The sequence below is a fragment of the Balaenoptera borealis genome (assembly GCF_965194805.1).
Source record: "Balaenoptera borealis genome assembly, chromosome: 12".
NCBI classification, from domain to species: domain Eukaryota; kingdom Metazoa; phylum Chordata; class Mammalia; order Artiodactyla; family Balaenopteridae; genus Balaenoptera; species Balaenoptera borealis.
The window spans coordinates 95,493,344-95,509,503 of record NC_138869.1 but is presented as its reverse complement, the minus strand read 5'-3'; the positions used below and the strand labels follow the sequence as shown (position 1 = coordinate 95,509,503).

Genomic DNA, 16,160 nt, shown 5'->3' with positions numbered 1-16,160 from the left:
TCATAAAGTGTTCCTGAGCCTGTGCATATATGTCCCTTTAAAAACTCACATGGGAGGACAGCTGCTCAACTGGAGAGGATTTAGGAATTTGGGGCCCTGAATTCTGGGGGTCATTTGAAGCCTAGAGGTTCTCTCCAATTCTATTTATTCTCAATTCCCTCAACATTCCTTACACCTTCTCCCAAACTTTTTTTTAACTAAAAGAAAGTCCAGGTATAGCTTGTCTACAGGGCCAGAGTTAGAATCAGAGTGGTCTATACACTCACAAGTCAAACAAAATACAGAACACTGTGCTTATAACAATATTTTTAAAGGAAGAAGGAAGCAGTTTCTAAAACTTAAGTGAAAATATTATTCTTTCTTCAAATAGGAGTACATTTCTAGGTTTTTTTTTTTTAACATTTAAGTAACTGTTTTCAGTGTTGGCTACCAATAGCCTAATAAAAGTAAAGGAATTACGGCTGACATTCTTATCATTTATGTTTCTAAGAGTTAGGGACGTTAACAGGAGTAAGAGTAACTGACACCCCTGGGAGTCAGCTTTGATTCCCCTCCGCCCCTTCTCTCCCATTCCAAAGGGGGTTGGGAGAAAGTCCTGATTTGCAGCATTTGCCTATTTCCGTGGTGTAAATACTCTCACCATCATGACTGATTCCAAGTAACAGAACAGAGTTGGGAAGCGATGTGCCCAGCCAGTCCTCTTGAGCCAGTACTAGCCGACTCCAGCTCAGCAGCACGGTTCTGACTCTTCTCCTTTCCCTCTGCTACTGGCTTTGCTTAGGCTCAGACTGTTGGCCAAAGAAGAAGCCTAAAGAAGTATTTTGTTTGGCTGCCACAGTATTTTTGTTTTTAATTTGAATGTAAATGTCTTCAAACCGAGTATGCCATCTTCCCTGGCCACAGACTCCACTACATTTAATATCTCGCACCAAGCCTACCTGGCTCCTGAGGCACTGAGTTTGCAACTCCTGGTTTAGACTATTGTCATCTTTCATCTGTCCTGCTGTTCCTTTCCTGGCACCACCTATATACATACCTCTCTCCCTGTCCTCATTGCTGTCTATTGAAAACCCTGATGCATTCTCTAAACCCCTAAGTCAAGAGCTTTTATATTTAGCTCTGAATCTTAAGGGCTTCACAAATGCCTGGCATATACCAGGTACTCAATAAATGTCAATAAATATGTGAGTAAATAAACAAACATTTACTTATTTCATGAGTACCCCTTGTGTACAAAGTACTACGCCAAAGTTAAGTACCTTCTAAGAAATAATGCCTTTGACATTCAAAGCCATTTGGGCCTGAAGGTCCTCCAGAATACTGCAAGATACTTAAAAATTAAATAATAGCCAAATGAAAATGTTATGCATTAAATAGTATGCACTTTTTCTCTGGGCTTCTATCTACCATCATCATTTTTGCCCACATTAAAGAAATCCAACGTTTTTAAAACAGTGACGTCATCTGATTTCTAATAACAAGCAAATTCATAAATAGTATTGTGCAATTAATAATAATAACAAAAATGTGTTATATTTCTATAGTATTTTATACATTTCTAAGTTCTGATTTTATCCCTTCTTTTAATTCCATACAATAATACATTTACTGAATTACCATTTTGAGCCAGGCATTGTGTTAAATGTTGGGTATACAGTTAATATGCACATGAAAAGATGTTCAACATTGTTAGTCATTAGGAAAATGCAAATCAAAACCACAATGATATACCACTTCATTTGTGGCTATTATAAAAAAGGCAGATAATAATGTGTTGATGAGGATGTGGAGAAACTGGAACCCTCATACATTGCTGGTAGAATTGTAAAATAGTGCAGCCACTTTGGAAAACAGCTTGGCAGTTCCTTAGAAGGCTAAACATAGAGTTACCATATAATCTGGCAATTTTAATTCTAGGTATATACCCAAGAACACTGAAAACATATGTCCGCACAAAGGTTTGTACATGAATGTTCATAGCAGCATTATTCATAATATTCCAAAAGTGGAAACAACCCAAATGTCCATCAGCTGATGAATGGGTAAATAAAATGAAGTTATATTTATACAATGGAATATTATTGGGCAATAAAAAGGAATGAAGTACTGATACATGAACCTTAAAAACATTATGCTAAGTGAAAGAAGCCAGACATAAAAAGTCCTGTATCTTATGATTCAATTTATATAAAATGTCCAGAATAGGCAAATCAATCCATAGAGACAGAAAGTAGATTGGTGGTTGTCAGGGGCTGGATAGGGAGGGAACAGGCAGTGACTACTGATGGGTACTGGTTTTCTTCTCAGGGTGGTGGAAATGTTCTGGAATTAGACAGTGGTGATGGTGAACAACATTGTGAATATGCTAAAAAACACAATGCAACTTTAATTTGTATACTTTTAAAAGGGTGAATTTTGTGGTATGTGAATCAAATCTTAAGAAAGATGTCATTTTTAGAATACAATGGGGGGAATGTAAATTGATACAGCCACTATAGAGAACAGTATGGAAGTTCCTTAAAAAACTAAAAATATAACTACCATATGACCCAGCAATCCCACCACTGAGCATATACCCTGAGAAAACCATAATTCAAAAAGCCACGTGCACCCCAGCGTTCATAGCAGCACTATTTACAATAGCCGGGACATGGAGGCAACCTAAGTGTCCATCGACAGATGAATGGATAGAGAAGATGTGGCATCTATATATAGTGGAATATTACTCAGCCATAAAAAGGAACGAAATTGGATCATTTTCAGAGATGTGGATGGACCTAGAGAGTGTCATACAGAGTGAAGGAAGTCAGAAAGAGAAAAACAAATATCGTATATTAACGCATATATGTGGAATCTAGAAAAATGGTAGAGGTGATCTTATTTGCAAAGCAGAAATAGAGACACAGACGTAGAAAACAAATGTATGGATACCAAGGGGGAAGGGGGGGTGGGAGGAACTGGGAGACTGGGATTGACATACATACACTATTGATACTATGTATAAAATAGATAACTAATGAGAACATACCGTATAACCCAGGGAACTCTGCTTAGTGCACTGTGGTGACCTAAATGGGAAGGAAATCCAAAAAAGAGGGGATATAAATATATGTATAGCTGACTCATTTTGCTGTACAGCAGAAACTAACACAACATTGTAAAGCAACTAACCTCCAATAAAAATTAATTAAAAATAAATAAATAAAATACAGTGAAAAGCCATCATCAGAAAGGTTTAAGCAGGAGAGTGGCATAACTTGTGCTTTTAAAAACCATGCATCTATGTGGTAAGGAGAATGGGGATGTAAGAGTAAAAGTAGAGAAACCAGTCAGGAGATAAGAGGAATAGTCAGTAAGAAACTAAGGTGTCTAAAACGATAATAGCTGTAGCAAGGGAGACAAGTGGAAAAGCTTGAGATATATTTTGAAGGTTGAACCTACTAGATTTGTTTTTGGATTGAATGTGGAGAGTGAGTGAGCAGGAGGCATTGGGAATGATTCGTGAGTTTCTTGCTTGAACAATTGAAAGGACAGCAGTGCTATTTACCACTGAAGAAAATTCACTTATGTCTCACCAAAGCCCTGTGACTAAGTCATACCCTAAACATTTCATAAAGAAATTGAGGATCAAAAGTTATTAAATTAAAATTTCCCAAATCAAACAGCCAGTAAGTCTCTTCACTATACCTGAAGATTCTCATTAACATCAGGAATTTGCATTTAAGAAGATAACATTTGGGAGGGGAGGGATAAATTAGGAGTTTGAGATTAATATTTACACATTACTATGTATAAAATAGATAACCAACAAGGACCTACTGTATAGCCCAGGGAACTCTACTCAATATTTTGTAATAACCTATAAGGGAAAAGAATTTGAAAAAAATAGATATATACGTATGTATGACTGAATCGCTTCGCTGTACACCGGAAACTAACACAACATTTTAAATCAACTGTACCTCAATAAAAAATTTTTTTTAATTTAAAAAAAAAGAAGATATTTTCAGAAGATAAAACCAACTTTTTAAAAAATAAATTGAGGTACATCTTTGGCTTTTAAGGCAAAAAGATGAATGTGCACACATTTGGAGCCTGATTTTGACTAAGTTGAGGAACTTTTCACCGTGGAAGAAAATAAATTAGATTTTAGCATTCATATGTGAAAAAAGAAAACAAGAGAATCATCATTTGTTGAGTTCTGACATTTCCAGTCACTAAATGTTAGAACTTAGAGGACAACTCCATCGTTCAGTGGGTGAGAGACGCAGTTCTTGTTTCTCTGACAGCTGAAAGTATCTGTTCTCTCTAGATGCTGGGTTTTTACTGCCTCTTTGGGTGTGTCACAACCAGCTTCTGTTACTAACCTTCGCAAGCAATTTTGGACATATATTTCATTCTTAGACTAATCAATGTCATTAACATGGAAGAAAGATCGTGCAGATGCCCTAATTTTGCTCCCCAATATCAGCCAAAGAGAAAGGCATCCGTACGGGAAAATAAGGGTCAGGATTCAGAGAATTGATAAGATGAGAAGAAAGTGTAGAGAAAGCATCACACAGAAGCAACTGAAGTAAGCACCCACCATGTGAGGGTATTTGGAGAGCCCAGAAAGACCTAGGACTGTACTGAAACTTGACATTGCGACATCTAAGTTATACCACTTAGGTTAAGGTAGGGTTTCTCGATCGTTTCAAGCCTCTGCTCTCTTAGATAAAACTCCACTTCCATTTCTCACCATCTCCATCCTGTACCAGCTGAGATTCTCACATAGACTCCTGGGGTTTATCGTACTCAGTGCTTTGCCACCAGTCAAGATTAACTGAACTTCACCACTGGACTTTGTATTACTTAAAATTTTTTCCAGTATAAATGTTTGTTATAATATTTAATATGCCGGGCTTCCCTGGTGGTGCAGTGGTTAAGAATCCACCTGCCAATGCAGGGGACACGGGTTTGAGCCCTGGTCCGGGAAGATCCCACATGCCACAGAGCAACTAAGCCCCTGCACCACAACTACTGAGCCCGTGCTCTAGAGCCCGTGAGCCACAACTACTGAGCCTGTGTGCTACAACTACTGAAGCCCACACGCCTAGAGCCCGTGCTCTGCGATGAGAGAAGCCCATGCACCGCAACGAAGAGTAGCCCCCCCTTGTTGCAACTAGAGATAGCCTGCGCACGGCAAAGAAGACCCAATACAGCCAAAAATAAATAAATAAAATGAATAAATTTATATTAAAAAAAGTGACACATCACTTTAAAAAACAAATTTAATATGCCTTTCAAACAGCAATCAACCCCTGCCTCTGAGCCTCATAACAGAGAGACTATTTCTCTTACTCTTCCCTTGTTTGTTCTCCCTCTCCCTCCAGTTTGAAAACCAAGAATTAAGGAATTATCAGTAATTTCAATGTTGATACAACATTGAAGAGGAGAGAACATAAAACGTGTCACTTGCACGTTTAGCATGGAGAAGAGTATCAGAGAAGATCTAAAAGGTGGGCTAGTGAGCGACAGCAAGTTTTGGCTGGAAACAAGGAAAAGATGGCAAAGGATATGAGGAAGTGGGGCTGCAGGTAGGGGAGGTGTTCCTTCTTCTCTACACCTACCAGACCGGTGCCCTGGACAGCTTGCCACTGCCAGTCTTGATCTCCAGGCGTTAGGATTGGAGGTTAGGTGTTCTGTATAGTTCGAGAAGCTCAGTGATTTTCTAGAAGGGTGGGCTGCTATGCACACCTCCTGTTTCTGGTAGAAGTCAGTGTGTCTCAAATGCTCTCCAGTGAACATAGACTGTATGTTACTGAAATCGGCCAGGAATTTAGGCTGGAAAAAGAAAGCACAATCCAGCATACTATGAGGTTAAGGGAAGATTATATTATTCTGGGTTAGATAGTTTGGATGCAAGAAAGTAAAATTATCTTGAGAAAAATGGGAGCTATTATAACAATTCATAGGCACCGTCCCTAAACCTGAAAAGGAGCCAGGAATGGGGGCTGTTCCAGGGACCTGAGCCTCCTGTAGTCTCTCAGGGGACACTCGGTCCTTCTTATCTTTGGCTTGGCCTCATGGCCACAAAGCTACCTTGGGTATCAGTCTCTGCATTTTTTGGCTTCTGTCCTTCCAGCTGCCAACTCCTTTTCTTGCTGCTTTTTAGTTCAAATTGCTGGCAGAGAGCAGCTGCCTGGCCATGTTCAGGCTAAAAGTCATGGCCAGCCCAGGAACAGCCCATACCTGTTTGGGTCAGGCACCCCTTCCTGGTCCTACCAGCCATGTCCAGGAGAGGCCGGTGGAAAATATGACTGCCTGATTCCATTTGGGGTGCCCCCACCTCCCCAAAGGTATGTCTATGCTCTAACCCTGGGAATCTATGAATGTGACCTTATTTGGAAAAAGGGTCTTTGCAGATGTAATTAAGGATCTTGAGAAGAGATCATCCTGGATTATCCAGGAGGCCCTATATCAAATGACAAGTATTCTCATAAGAAACAGAAGAGAAGACACAGACACAGGAAAAAGGCCATGTGACCATGGAAACAGAGATTGGAGTGATGCAGCCATAAGCCAAGGAATGCCTGGAGCCACCAGAAGCTGGAAGAGGCAAGGAAGGATTCTCCCCTAGAGCCTCCAGAAGGAATGTGGTCCTGCTGACACCTTGATTTCAGACTTCCAGCCTCCAGAATTGTAACAGAATAAGTTTCTGTTGTTTTAAGCCCCCAAGTTTAATTTTTTAAGGCAGCCTCAGGAAATGAGCATACCCCATATGCCCATCATGCAGATTCAAAATCACAATTTTTTCATGTTTGCTTTATCTATTCGTTTTCTTCCTTTCTTTTGCGCTCTCTCTCTTTCTTCTGAAGTGTGTTAAAGCAAATTCCAAATATCATGTCCTTTCACCCCTATATATTTTAGGATACATCTCAGAATTTATGGACATTTTAAAATTTAACCACAATGCCATTATAACAACTAACTAACTAAGTAGCAACTAAATAACTAAAAAGAAGTCCATGGTATCCAAAATGTCTTTTAATATTTTCCTTTAACTCGATCACTGAAATATTGTTAGACATTACTCCTCTTTGAATTACCCTTTGTTTTCTATCTATCTTTCTAGAAAACAATTGCCTAGGATTAAATGCATTATTACAGGTTTTGGCTTGTAGATGTGTGGTGTTCTTACCCACTCAATGATGAAAAATTCCTGGAATTTTTTCTCTTGTTAAAAATAAAGATTTCTTTTTTCATTTACAATATGAGCTTTTGTCCAGGATTGACATTCAGAAGTTCCACTTCAGAGTCATATTGGAGGTGGACAAGAATAAAGTCATGATAGAGAAAAGTAATCTGGATTCTAATATTTTCCCCAAAATATAGAAGAGTATTGCTTTGAAAAATGAAATAAGGGAAAAAGAAAAAGGTGAAAACTAGGAAGTTACTCTACATTGGATTTTAAATAGTTTTTTCACAAGTTTCTTTTTTCTCTGAAAAACTTCTCCATCAGTTTCAAAATGAAAATTTTATGCTCTGAATAATGGCATTTGGCTGTCCTTTCAAGGAGAAGTATGGTACTAATGGGCTGTATTCCAGTGTTTTCTCTTATAGAGGTGCACTCCTTTGGCACTTTTCCTATGTTCCTAAAATGACGTTTTTCTTCTAAAGAGACTATTAGACTTTTCCTCTGCCCACTAATAAAAGGGATTAAGGGTAAATAATTTTTATGAAAAGAGAGGACACACAACCATTTAGGGGGTATGGTATGAGAGGTACAGGTAGGATCCTTTGCCTGAAAAATATACTCTCTATATCCTGGGTTACTATCTTAGAAGTTTCTTCATGCTAAGGTACCCCTTGTCAAAATTTGCATACTCCTTGGGAAGGTCATACCTTTGCATGTTCTAAGATGCAAGCAAGAAGGTCAAGATTACTATGGCTGACCACTAGCTGAGAGTTAGACTTTCAAAAATTGGGTACTGAGTATTTCAGGGAGACAGAAGAGAGAGTTGTGTCACAAGAAGTAGAGAAAGGCAGCCTGGATAACAGAAAAGTGTGAGAATTCCAAAGATAAAACCCTCCAGATTCTTCTCCCATTATTCCCCCTTCAAGCACCATGTCCTGGGCTCAAGGCTGACTTGGCCATCAGGGTAATTGCTGAGTTTAACTTTTTCTGTCTGAAAACAGTGGAACTTCGTCATCTGAAGTGGGTTTGGTCAGATCTTGAGATCTAGCCAAGTGACTCCCCCTCCCTTGTCTCCACTCACATATATTCCATGAATGGCTTTCTTTCAACAAGGCAACTATACCTCCCTCCTCTAGACTTTGAAGCCCTTTGATTTATGCGACTTGTTTGTGCATGCTTAAATGAAACCCTTGGCAGAATAGAAGAGCTTGTTCAAATCTCTTTTCCTGGTAGTATTTTCTTCTATCATAACCCAGTCAAGAGGAAGGAGGAGTGTATCTGACAAGCACACAGTTTATAGCATAAAGGGTTAGGAACTAAGAATGATGCAGCTTGAATTCCATCACTTGTCTCCCATCCTTGGTAACTTTCTGCTTTAGTGTTCTCAACACTCTGCCAGAAGGAAGGGAAAAATAGATCAGTAGACGTCTTTCTAAATATAGGGGAGGTCCAGTTTCAGTGCCGACATGTAAAATGCTTGGAAGTCATCCCTCCTGTCCTTACAACAAGAAAAAAAAGAAGCCAGAGTGGGAAAAAGGTCTCACTTATATAGAGGCAAAGACAGGAATTATATCTGACTTTTCATCAGAAACCGTGTAAGCAAGAAGAGAGTGGAGTGAAATATTTAAAGTGTTGAAAGAAAAACCCCACCAACCTATAATTCCATATCCAGTGAAGTTATCCTTCAAAAGTGAAGGAGAAAAACGACGTTTTCAGACAAACAAAAAATAAGGGAATTCATCACAGTAGAACTGCCTATAAGAGATATTAAAAGTAGTTCTTTAGAGAGAAAGAAAATGATACAGGTCAGAAACTCAGATCCACATAAAGAAAGGAAGAATGTTGGGGAGGAATAAATGAAAGTAAAATAAGATCTTTTATTTTTCTTATTCTTAATTTTTCTACCCATGCAAAGTAATAATAGTAACAATGTATTAGCTGATTATAGCATATAGGTCAGTGAAATCAACGACAGTAATGTTATAAGCGATGGGAGGAGGGAATCAGGAATACTTTACGACTGGGGTCCCCAACCTGTTAGGAACCGGACCGCACAGCATGAGGTGAGTGGCAGGCAAGTGAGCAAAGCTTCATCTGTACTTATAGCCGCTCCCCATTGCTCACATTACCACCTGAGCTCCTCCTCCTATGAGCATTATGGTGAGTTGTATAATTATTTCATTATATATTACAATGTAATAATAAAAGAAATAAAGTGCACGATTGTAAATGTAATGCGCTTGAATCATCCCAAAACCATCCCCCACTCCCCAACCCCCATCTGTGGAAAAATTGTCTTCCATGAAACTGGTCCCTGGTGCCAAAAAGTTTGGGGACAGCTGTTCTATACAGAGCTACCCACACTATCCATGAATCTGTACAGCATTATTTGAAAGTGGACTTAAGTTAGTTGCAAATATGTATTGCAAATTCTAGGGCATCCACCAAAAAAAAATTTTTTTTGAGAAAGTGTAATTGATATGCTGAGAGAGAAGAGGAAATGGAATCACATAAAATGCTCAATTAAAACTAGAGAAGGCAGAAAAATAGGATAAGATTTTAAAAAAGAACAAGTGCAACAAACAGAAAACAGTGACAGACATGGTAGATATTAATCCAACTATATCAATAATCACTTTATACATGAATGGTCTAAATAACACCAATTAAAAGATATAGACTGAGTGAATTAAAAAATAAGATCCAAGAAACCCACTTTAAGTATAAACAGAGACATGTGAAAAGTAAAGGGTTGGAGAAAGACAGACCCATGCCAACACTCACCAAAAGAAAGCTGGGGTAGCATACGAATTTCAGACTACCGAATAAGGAAAATTATCATGGATAAAGAGAGGTATTACATAATGATAAGGGGGGTCACTTCTTTAAGAAGGCATAACAATCCTTACTGTATATGTGCCTGACAACAGAGAATCAAAATACATGAGGCAAAAACTGCCAAGAGACATAGACAAATCCACTATTGTAGCTGGAGGCATCAACACCCTTCCATCAGTAGTTAGTAGACCCAGCAGGCAGAAAATCAGTAAGGACATAGCTGAACTGAACAGCACCATCAATCAACTGAACCTAATCGACATTTACAAAATATAGGTAACCTGACTTTAAACAAAATTGGAAATATGAAAAAAACAATTAGGAAACCAGTAAGTTTAGGTGCAAAATATACAAAAGAATTCTTCAATTTACTGAGTATGTATGTCTATTCTTTATTGCACCTAATAATTTTTACAGCTTTCCTTTAAACATTTAAATTATGAATCCATTTAGAAATTTCCAGTTTACCTTATCAAATTGTGAAATTTGATAACCCCCTATAGATATTTGGAAAAGTTGACGTCAGAAGCACCAGTGGATGTCACTGGTGATGTGACCAGCATACAACCTCCTAAGGAGCTCTCGCCAAAAGAGCTCCTTGTAACCTGTGGGTTTTTCCCTTCCTAAGTCTGAAGGAGAGAGTGACAGAGGGGTGCTGTTCCTCCAACCTGGAGGTCCCACTCTTTAGCGGCAATTAGGGAAGAGAGTGCTTAGGACGGTCCTTCTCCAGGGCCTCCCTGCTTGCCAGGCTGCTTTTGTCTGGTTATCACCTGACCTTCATTCATTCTTCCAGTAACATTTACTGAGCACCTGCTCTGGGCCAGGCGCTGCCCCAATTGACCCCAGACATTCAGATCAATTGGTGGGTCATTAACATCACTATATACAGCAAAACGACGACAGGTTTTAAAAAAATGGAAATTCTCAGCACAAGTTGTTCGCTATTTTGCATCTATTATCAACCATACAATTCTCAGGTGGATGGAATGAAAGTCACAGCAAATCAAGGCCAGTTCTTTATCTATTTCTTCCCTTCTTCCTGTTCTCTGGAAGCAGAAGCTCCAGTTAGCTAGTTGGGCTTTTTTTTTCCTGAAGAACTTAATGAAATTTTCATTAAACTCTTTATTAAACTTTTTTTTTCATTAAACTTCCAATAAGTTCTCCCAGATGCCTCAATTCCTTGGCAAGCTTCCTCCAGGACTTTAGGTAATTGTACTCATTCATTCCTTTATACATTCAGTACTCAGTGGGTGCAAGATGCTGTGTTGGGGATTATCCAAAATGCAAAAATAAATAAGCCTCAGTCATTGCTCCTTAGTGGTTTGCAATCTATCATATTCCTTCCGAACAGTTCCTGCAAGATTCTTCCCTCTGTCCTGCATTTCACAAATTTGGTTACTTTCACTCAATTATGTTTTCTTCCTCACTTTTCACATCTTTTGGAAGCACTGTATGGGAATAATATAACAATCTATCTTTGTATATGTATTTGTAATTTCACAATCATCAGAAACCAGAGCAAACCAAAACCTTCCTTAGCACAGTTTTAAGAATTGGGAGGTCTGGGTTGGAGCCCCATCCATGCCTGTGTAACCTTGAACCAGCCACTTAACCTCTCTGAGTCTCAGTTACTTTGCCTGTCAAATAGGACTAAATATTTCTGCCTTACCTGCTGCATAGTTGTGTGTGTGTGTGTGTGTGTATCAGATGAACAAATGTACATGCAATCATTTTCTACAATATAAAATGATCCACAGACGTTAAGTTGTTATTAAAACTTTGAAATGGAATCAACTTCAGGGTTTGCTTATGTGTACAATACAAATGCCATAGAAATAGTAACTAAGGGCAGAATTTGACTCAGGGCACTTAACTACAGCATTTTTATTTTAAGGGCAGAAGGAAAAAAATCAAAGACTTCTTATTCAAAGCAGAGAACTTTCAAACAAGAGTCAACACCAGCCAAGGACATGGTTACTAAGTGGCTCTCCTTGAGGGAAATTCAGAGCACGAAGGCAAGCTTCAGAGAGCAGGAACTGAAAGAGAAAAGTCTGTAATGTTATCATCTTCCTCCTCCACCCTTGCTTAGAATTCCTTATCTAATCAACTGGAGACACAAATCTTAACAGTCAAACAATAAAAATGGGATGCAGTTTAAGTATGGATCATGACAGAGGCCAAAACATATTCCGGTCAGGTGGCCATCATCGTGCCCAGAGGGCGGTAGACTCCACTTTCGCTTTAAGGGAACTACAAATCAAATGTCTTCTCTCCCAGATTTCTGAAGTGTTTTGCGGTTAAATCTGGCTAAAGTACAGTGCTAAAAATGGCATTTTGTTCACAGAACCTAACAAAGAAGCAAAGTTTATGCTTAGTTCCCCTGACATGAACCAGCAAGCAAAAGGGAATGCAGTGAAGTGAGGGAAAGGAAGGACTGCAGCCACTCCTCATTTTTCCAGCTTGACTCCTGTGTGTTACGACTGGTTCCAGAAAAGTAGAAGTAGAGAGGTTAGTGGAAGTTTGCTTGGTGTAAGAGATAAAATGAGAACTGGTGAAGAGAATTGGAAAATATTACTTCAATTAAAAACAAAGACGATGCAATCATTGTTGCTTTTGTTGTGGTCATCCATTTACAATGCTTGGTGTCAGTCTATTTATCTCTTGTAAAAATAAAATACAGTGTGTGTGTGTGAAAAAAAAACAAAAACAAAAACAAAACAAAGACGAGGGACTTCCCTGGTAGTCCAGTGGTTAAGAATCCATCTTCCAATGCAGGGGACGCAGGTCTGATCCCTGGTCAGGGAACTAAGATCCCACAGTCCGTGGGGCAACTACTGAGTCCGTGCACCACAACTAGAGAGAAGTCCACGAGCTGCAATGAAGAGTCCGCACACCGCAACGAAGGATCCCGCATGCCGCAGCGAGGATCCCGTGTGCTGCAACTAAGACCTGATGCAGCCAAATAAATAAATAAATAAATATTTAAAAAAAAAAAACACAAAGAAGAAAATCTCAGACCCATTAGGATGGCTACTATCAAAAAACCAGAAAATAACAAATGTTGGAGAGGATGTGGAGAATCTGGAATCATTGTGCATTGTTGGTGGGAATGTAAAATGATGCCAGTCCTATGGAAATAGTATGATGATTCCTCAAATATTGTAAAATAGAATTACCATATGATCCAGCAATCCCACTTCTGGGCATATATCTAAAGAACTGAAAACAGGAACTCAAAGAGATGTTTGCACACCTATGTTCACAGCAGCATTATTCACAATAGCCAAGAGGTAGAAGCAACCCAGTGTCCATCGATGGATGAATGGATAAACAAAATATATGCTAGATACGTACAATGGAATATTATTCAGCCTTAAAAAGGAAGGAAATCCTGTCACATGTTATAACATTGATGAACCTTGAGGACATTATGCTAAGTGAAATAAGCCAGTTTCACTGGCTTATTAAGAATAATAAGAAGAAAAAAGACAAATACTGTATGATTCCACTTATATGTGGTACCTAGAGCAGTCAGATTCATAGAGACAGAGAGCAGAATGGTGGTTGACAAGGATTGGAAGGAGGGAGTAATGGGGAGTTGTTGTTTACTGGGTACAAAGTTTTAGTTTTGCAAAACAAAAAAGTTGTGGAGATCTGTTGGACAACAGTGTGAATAGGCCTAACACTGCTGAGCTGCACACTTAAAAACGACGAAGACGGTAAAATTTATGTGTTACGTGTTTTTAACACAATTAAAAATAAAACATTATTTTAAGAAAAAGAAAAGAAAAACCTAAATGAAACCTCACTGCCCAGATTAACCTTATACCAATGACCCAGCTCTATGCTTATAGAGTCTGATGGTTTCCCATGCCTGTAAGGTCCAAACCAAACAGCACCGGTAGTCAACAAATGTTTAATGTCAGGCAGATCACGTCACTCTTCTGCTGAGAATCTTCCAGTGGCCACAGTGACTTTTACGAGGGCTTCAAAGTACTGGCATTGTCTCCCCAGCCTGCATTCCCACTTCTCTGTCCTCATCTCCTTTCACTTTCCTCTCAGTCTCTCCACCCCAGCCTCCTGGCTTCCTGACTATTCCCTGACCCACTGGGCATGTCCTCCCTTTAGGGCCTTTACAATGGGCTGACTCTTCTGCCTGGAATGTTCCTCTCTCAGATTCCCACCTGGCTCACTACCCGACCTCCTTCAGGCCTTTGATCCAAAGCTCCCTTCTGGAAATGCCCTTTCCTAACCATCCTTGGAATGGCACCCCAGTCCATCTCCACCCCAGCACCCACTAACCCGTCCCATCTTTATTTTTCTCCATCGTGCTTACCACCAGGTAATATATATTTTATTTATTTGTTTGGTCTTTGTCTCTTCACTGGAATGTAAGCTCCATAAGGGCTAGTATTATTTTACTCTTTTATTCACTGCTTTTTAAAAAATCCTCAACACCTTGACCAGTGCCAACCCATCGTGGACTTCCAATAAATAGTTTTCCAATTAATTAAATGATTGAGTGACCACAGAAAGCACTTGCAGTCTAAGATTATTGAGTACTTTCTAATTGTAATCCAAGTCTTTTTCCTATGACCACTATTCTCGGTTTGGGGGAAAAAATTTGCAATACAAGCTCTTTTTTGTCTTCACTGCACAGAATTTAACCTGTACTCAGTAGCAATTGATTGCTGTTTTTTGGTTGGCACACTCTAATCATTTCCTGTCAGAAATTAAAGCAAAGGTCATGTTGGATAAGCACTCAATTAAGTCTTTAGATGACGGCAATGTGTAAACAGACTTATTAATCCATGTGTGTAGTTAATTCTCACATTACTTTGCAGGTTGCTTTAACACTGTGGTAACATGATTCCTGCTAACTTGCTACCTGTATTCCATGATGCGTCTCAGTCTTTCAGTAAGCCCCCTCCCGACATTTGATTGTGAAAAATTTTCAAAAGTATAGGCAAATTGAAAGACTTTACAGTTAATCTCTATATACTTGTCCCCTAGATTCTACTATTAACATTTTAGCATATTTGTTTAACAACTAACTGTGCATCTATCCATCTCTAATTTGGGGGAGGGGGGCTGGGTACAGTGTACTTCATGGATGACACATGACAAGGTAGGGCTCCTTAGCCCCTCCGTGTCTTCAGGGGTCTGGGATGGAAACTGTGTTTAGGACGGGAGATTCTCGTGTGTTGGGGAATCCAGGTGGGGCAAAGGAACCCCCGACAGCTGAGGGCCTCTCTCTTCCTCTCACGATCTCACTGGGGCTGGTGGTCCAGGGGGCTCTTACTCCTCAGAGGCCACACGGACTATAGGTCCTACCACTCTGTTGCTGTAGCCAAATTCAACGTCATACCAGGAAATGAGCTTGACAAAGCAGTCATTGAGGGCAATGCCAACCCCGGCATTGAAGGTGGCAGAGTGGGTGTCACTGTTAAAGTTGCAGGAGCCAACCTGGTCCTCAGTGTAGCCCAGGGTGCTCTTTAGGGGGACCTCTGATGTTTGCTTCACCACCTTCTTGATGTCATTTTGGGCTGCTTTCCCTAGATGGCAGGTTTGATCCATGACCAACATGTTGGGGGTGGAGACACGGAAGACCAGCCTGTGAACTTCCCATTCAGCCCCTGGATGACCTTGCCCACAGCCTTGGCAGTGCCAGTAGGAGCAGGGCAGCCCCACGGCCATCACACCACAGCTGCCCAGAGGGGCCGTACACAGTCTTCTGGGTGGCAGTGATGGCACAGATGGTGTTCACGAGTTCTGGTTTTCCTTAACCCTAGGGCAGTAGTTCTCAACTAGAGATGATCTGGGGCCCTGGGGGACATTTGGCAATATCTGGAGACATTTTTGATTGTCACAAGTTGGGGATGGGAGCTACTGACAGCTAGCAGGTAGAGGCCAGTATGCAGTACACATCCTAAAATGCTCAAGACAGCTCCCCTTCCCCCAGCCCTCAGTCCCCACAAAGAGAGCCCAACACGTCAATAGTGCCAAGGTTAAGAAACCCTACCCTGGGGCATAGTCCTTAAGATTCTCAACTGAAAACTGGAGTATTAACCATGGCTCCTCCTCTTTGGCAGGTCTTGAACTGCAGTTTTTGTCTCCCCAGTGCTGTAAGCCTGCCAATCCTTTG

At 40.0% G+C, this 16,160-nt stretch overlaps 1 protein-coding gene across 1 annotated transcript in view; it reads right to left on the bottom strand.

Annotated features, from left to right (window-relative positions):
- Positions 1 to 16,160, bottom strand: part of TPMT (thiopurine S-methyltransferase) — a 102,859-nt gene that overhangs the window by 24,266 nt on the left and 62,433 nt on the right. Inside the window, exon 12 of the mRNA XM_082346419.1 lies at positions 3,029 to 3,068. The gene's annotated coding sequence lies outside the window, so the exon portion shown is untranslated. The remainder of the gene's footprint in view (positions 1 to 3,028; positions 3,069 to 16,160) is intronic.